This window comes from Lissotriton vulgaris, chromosome 4_1 (genome assembly GCF_964263255.1).
Source record: "Lissotriton vulgaris chromosome 4_1, aLisVul1.2, whole genome shotgun sequence".
Classification (NCBI taxonomy): Eukaryota; Metazoa; Chordata; class Amphibia; order Caudata; family Salamandridae; genus Lissotriton; species Lissotriton vulgaris.
The window spans coordinates 1,314,207,832-1,314,213,831 of NC_141691.1; the positions used below are offsets into that span (position 1 = coordinate 1,314,207,832).

General features: G+C 38.8%; 1 long non-coding RNA gene across 1 annotated transcript; it reads left to right on the plus strand.

Annotated features, from left to right (window-relative positions):
- The first annotated feature begins 2,644 nt into the window (after positions 1-2,644).
- On the plus strand, positions 2,645-4,108 carry LOC147723929 (uncharacterized). Its single transcript, XR_015310065.1, has 4 exons — positions 2,645-2,712; positions 2,841-2,937; positions 3,475-3,553; positions 3,979-4,108. It is a non-coding gene; the product is annotated as an uncharacterized LOC147723929 (long non-coding RNA).
- Positions 4,109-6,000: the final 1,892 nt, after the last annotated feature.

A 6,000-nucleotide genomic window follows, 5' to 3' on the forward strand; every position in this document is an offset into this window, starting at 1 on the left:
GGAGAGATTTACAGGTTCACAGTGGTCCTTTGTAGCTTCATTGAAGATTCATTTCAATTCACTTATTTTAGCTGAATGACATGATGGACTTTTTTTTAGCTTAGTCTCATCGGCTTCCATTATGAACAAGACAATGTCACATCAAAAGGTGACCTCCTATGACTGAGACCCTTTCTAAATGGAAATTTCCTGCTATGTCTGAAGAGTCAATTCTGAAAGCACAGTATACTTTTATTTTTCAGTCGGATTTCACATCAAGTACTTCGGCCTGTCTAGAGAAAACAAGAGCTCTTTAGGCCTAGAAGCTTTCACAGAGTTGAAAAAGTCAGTAGATAGCAGTAGTCCAGTCTTACATGAAAATAGCCATTAATGTTAGGTCGAATACATATACAATAACTTGTTCTTTTCTAAGGTAAGAGAATGGACAAGCTTTTGGTGAGCTACATGGAAGTGCAAATTTATAGCGTTAGAGCATGTTAGGCCACACGTGGGGAAGGGGGCGAAAGAAGGCGAGGGGATCAATTTGACATAGACTTGGGAAATTTCCTTTGGAGAAAATAATTCTTATTCTCTTGAAGGGCAGATCAGCATCAATGCTTTAATGCTGGGAAGAGAATCAATCAATATCTGTGAAGTGGCCCCACCAATTCTGTTTCTTCTATGGTGTTCTTTTTGCCATGGTAGCAACCAGACGCTTAGCCGAGAGGGCCAGTGTTGGAGGGTGCAGCTGAAAAGCTGAAAATCAGAGTCATTTTATGTGGTGCATTATGCCTCGAATTGTTTATAAGCTGAAATAGGGAACGAATGCAGGCATTTCAGAGTCAGCTAGGTTTAGACTGAGTTTGGGTTGGATAATAGTGTAAAAGCTCAACTTTTAATCCAAAGGGGCATATTTACTAGGCGGTGGCCAAGCGCGGGGTTAGCCTCCTTGGCTTAACACCACGCTCCGTCACTTCTGAAAAGCAGGGCTGCACTGTATTTACAAGAATACAGTGCAGCCTTGGGCTCCGCCCTGCACTGGCGCTAATTTAGCAGCCTAGTGCCAACACAGGCACTGTTGCCCATAGTGCATGGGTGTATGCATTGAGGGGAATAATTGTTTACGTGCAGGAAGGTGTTCCTTCCTGCACATAAACAATCTGAAATGGCATATTGAAGCTTCTACGTGTGCTGCTCAATGCAGCTCACATAGAAGTTGCAAACTTCATTTTTTACTAATTGTTTATGTGCAGGAAGGCACACCTTCCTGCACATAAACATTCAATGGTGTTTTGCTGTTTCTGGGTGTTCTGCATAATGCAGCACACATGGAAACAGCAAAAATGAGGAGACATTAAACAGTTCTTCTTGTTGCACCAGGGTAAGACCAGGTTTCCCCAGGTCTTAATTTTGGCACTGCCCCATATTTTTGCCGCCCTTGTAAATCAGGTGCTGTGTAGAAAATGCGCCCCTTGTGGAGCATTATCTCAGATCAGGACACAAGTTCAATCAAATGTCCTGGTGGGTAGTTGATGTGATCAAACCCACCAAAAGACAACAAAATGTAGACCGCATTTTGACACTTAGAGAGGGAAAGCTAATATGCAATGCCAATACCATTGAGCAAGGACTGAATAGTGCTACTGAATGGCATTCGCTTGCATGTCTCTGAAGGATAACATCTATGTATTTTTGATAATTAGCTGTAAACTGGCAGATCACCAGGAGGGACATCACATTAGGATTAGATGTAAACTGGCATAAAGCCAGGAGGGACTATACATCAATATGTAAAGCAATGTACAATATGAATCATAAGTTGTGAACTGGTGACTGGCCAGGAGGGCAAATGATAAAGAACATTAATGTCTTATATTGACTGGCAATTGGAATATATAGCATTTAAATGAGTTCAACAAACTATAGACAAACATGTATCATCACCAACCAATTTGTTCTATCTGACATTGTAATTTCATGATCAATGCTTCTATTAGATGCTGATATTACTCCATAAATTGTAGGTAACTCCATTTGTAAACCTACACATTTACGAGTTTCTTAGAATAAGTAAAGAATAGTAGGAATAAGTATTCTTGAGTGTATACTTTAACCGCGAAATAGTAGGATACTAAACAATCCTGGAACAAACATAACACAAGCGCCTGTTTGTTAATCATTTATTGGTCGTCATTCAAGTCGATTCTTTAGAAAATAAAAACAAACAAAACTAGTCTTTTTCACTATGTTAAATATACAATTTGATTTGGTTGCGCCTTTTTCCCCCCTTTTTAAATGAAACAGAGTAATGATATATTCTGCATCATCTCCATTCACGACTATTAAGGTCGGTAAATTGCATAATACAAGATGGCCGCTACTCTCCTTTGAGAGGAGATAAAGAAAGGACACATCTCGCTAGTCCTATTTCCATTACCAAACAAACAGGGTATAAAAACCATGAGGCGAGAGAATTACATGTTCTCTGCCGAATTGCTGCTGCCTGTTGAACTGCGAGGATCGCCTTCGACCTTTGTTTAACCAGGTAAATGGTATATCTTTACAACTGAGGATCTTTAGTTGAGAAACTAGTTTAATGTCCTCTAAGCTAGTTTAAGCCTGGGCACCTAATAATATTAATGGTAATCTCCTTATTACCATTTGTAGGACCGCCGTTTTAAGTGAATTTCGTTTAAAAGTGATCGAGGGCCTGCAAATCGCTTAAATACACAGGTATGTTAGTCCTTTAACATCGATATCTTACTAGGCTAGTTTTCCGTATGTGGTAATTTTAACATTTGAGATAAAAAGTCTTAGTTGAAATGATATGTGACAAGTTCTCCTTGATTTATCTCCATTAGAAAACTGAAGTATAGACTATCTGTGCGTTTTCATCAGCAGCGCCACTTCCAAAGTCACACAGGGAGATATAAAATCAGTCGATTCCTGTCTGTACAGGTAAACCTTTGTTCCCCATGTCATGGCTGATATAATTAATGGCTGACATGATAATTTTTAATGTGAGCCGTGTGTGTCAGTTGAGAATCTCTGCATCTCTTACAGCAACAACACTGTTGTTTCATATATGTATACAGATATATAATCAGTTTGCCCACCATAACACAGAGGTGTGACAAATATTGAAGATCCTTTGGACCAGAATGTAATATATGGTCGACTAAACACACATGACAATGTCGAGAGGTAGTCATACACTTGTTGCAGTAAATAGAAAATAAGGCCAAGAATTTGATTTTTTTGAAAATCTAATGTGTTGATTCCTTCATTCAACTTTAATAAAAATAAAATAACTTTTTATCAGCAATAATTTGGCTCTAACCTTCAAACAATGCATTCAAGTTACATTTTAATTAAAGGATCAATATGAATGCATTAACTAGTCTACCCTGATATTTGTTCTACCATGAACGAGGGTTACATATAATATATGCTCTATAAACAACTTATGGTTTATTTTTGCTTTTCTGAAAACAGATGATTGCACTCATCGCTACCATCTACTTGAATTTGAGGCCCATTAAAACTCCATGAGCTTCATTTATCTATAAGAAAGGTAAAAGTTTCCGCCGAATCTACTAATTGTGACCAGATTAAATGGATTAGAATTTTATTTCTTAATTGCAATTGGATTGTTTTGTGTTTCCATACAGACCATATCCACTATATGATGAATCGAGTGTTACAATGTATAACCGAACAATGTTGTTGGTTAACTGACAATACCATCAAGAATGAAAAAATAATAATGAAATATGTACAAAAGATAATGATGCTGCAATATGTCTTGAATTATGTTGACAATCTCCTTTCTTCTGAGTATTAAGGTGTCATTGAATGAAATATTATGAATGATAAAAAATCAAAAAGCAATATAGTTTGTTATTAAATCATGTAGAGAGCTTAGGGTTTTTTGGATAATATATGCAAATCCCTTGAATGGGAATAAAACAGTTAATTATCGTTTTTACTGTTTTTTAGGGTATTCATGATTTGATTTGTCTGTCCTGAGGATGGTCTCCATAACGCAAGTCTAGAGACCGAAACGTCGACTGCGCTTATTCCACTGCTTTTAATGATATAACTTGTAAATAGGTGGATAAGCTACAACAATTGCTGCAAATAGGCTGTTTTATTGATATTTTTCCTATTGTAGCTTTTGCAACAAATGGTATACCCATGTATATTGTATTTTTTGTTTTGTGAATAATTAAAACAAACAGAACTTTTCCATACACCCTGCTATTGCTCTCTCTTTTTATTACCGTTTGGTATTAGCTCTATTTGTTTAAAAACTTTGTCTGACACAAATTGTGGATCAGTGGTGTCAAATGCTTAGGACCACAAAATAATATATAATTTTGAATACTTTACGGTTTAACAAAACCCTTGACGACACAATTACCCTTTCATACTTGTAAATATGGGGCAGCATCCAAATCAATGGGTGTTGCAGTGGAACCTCCACCACAACACCCAATGCCTGCACCTTTTTATGATAAGTATAGTTTGAAAGGGTGCCTTATTCACAAGGAAGCGTTAAGCCACGTGAAATGGCTTAACGCTGCCTTGTGAATAACGAGAAGCAGCTATCGCCACCACAACATCAGAAAAAGTGGTGTTGTGGTGGCAATGGAGGCTTGTAAATATGCCCCTATGTGTTTTAACCCGTTGGCTGCGTCGAACATTCAGCTCCAGTGCTGAACGTCTGAAAAACGGGTGGGGCAGCGTCGGCCAACGGACGTGTGCAGCACTACCAAGGTAGTGCTCGCGACGACTGTTGGCCGACGGCAGCAGCCAACGGGCTAATGGTTGCTCATGATAGCAAACAGTAAAAGGCAGTACTTTGTCCTCATGATACACTATAAGTGTAATGAAGAATAAACATGAATTTCCCTGGGAGGTACTGATGAAGATGGGAGACAAGTTTATCGTCAAATTGATTTTGAATCTTTTGAGAGATTGGAAAAAATCAATTACCTCTTTGTGGCAAGCAAGATGGCAAACAGATTAAATGGATTTGAGGAATATGAAATAAAGATTTCTGTTTTGTTCAATGTTTGGCCAACCAGATGACTTTTACCCATATGTGGGTGGCCTAAATGTAGCAATAAATCCCAGGGCTTCCTACCCAGGTTGACAGAAACCTGGGTGTCTTTAGTATACATCTAAAATAAGAGGTAATATCACAAAAAATAATCCTGAGAGGGTTATGGTAATGCTGAAGAGGAGAAGAGAGGGATAGAAGAGTCGAGGTTAGATATTAAGGACCAGAAAAAATTGAATTAAAATTGTGAGTGTCATGAGAGTAAGTACAGGAGCCAGTGCAGTGTCTTACTAGAGACACAAGCCTAGTCTCTCAGATACACTGCTGTGTCTTGCTTGTTGGTCTGCATGCAAGACTTCCAGAAGTGTTTGTTGGCATCCAATGGGGAATATCTTGATCAGAGAGTGGATCTTCGAACATTTTGTGCGAGGGAAACAAGGTTGGAAATGGAGCAGCTGCTGTTAGGATGTGTCGCAGTGGGGACAATATTTTATTAGGGAGTGTTAACTGTACACATCAATGGTTGTTAGACAATGTATTCATTAACCCATCAGGTGCTATGGACATGGCCTCCACACACATAGCTCTCCTAACCTTGGTGCTACGGATGAAAAGTCCCATCCAAGCACAAGGCACCAAAGCAGAAGCTGTTGTGTGCTACTCCAGTACCCCGCCCACATGTTACATACCCTGGGTCAGAGCAGTAGACTCTCCAACTCTATGTTATGTTATGTTAAAAAAGGCTTATAAAGTGCGCAGCTACTCAGCAGAGTGTCAGCAGAGTGTCCCAGCACTAAGACAAAAGATTAAGGTTCCTGAAAGAAAGAAGAACTCCGATTCCGGAGTCGAAGCCATTATGCTGTATGTTGATACAACCAGGTTTTCAGTTGTTTTCTGAAAACTAATATGTTCATGACCTGCCTAAGCAGGAGTGGCTGTTTGATGCATATTTGAGC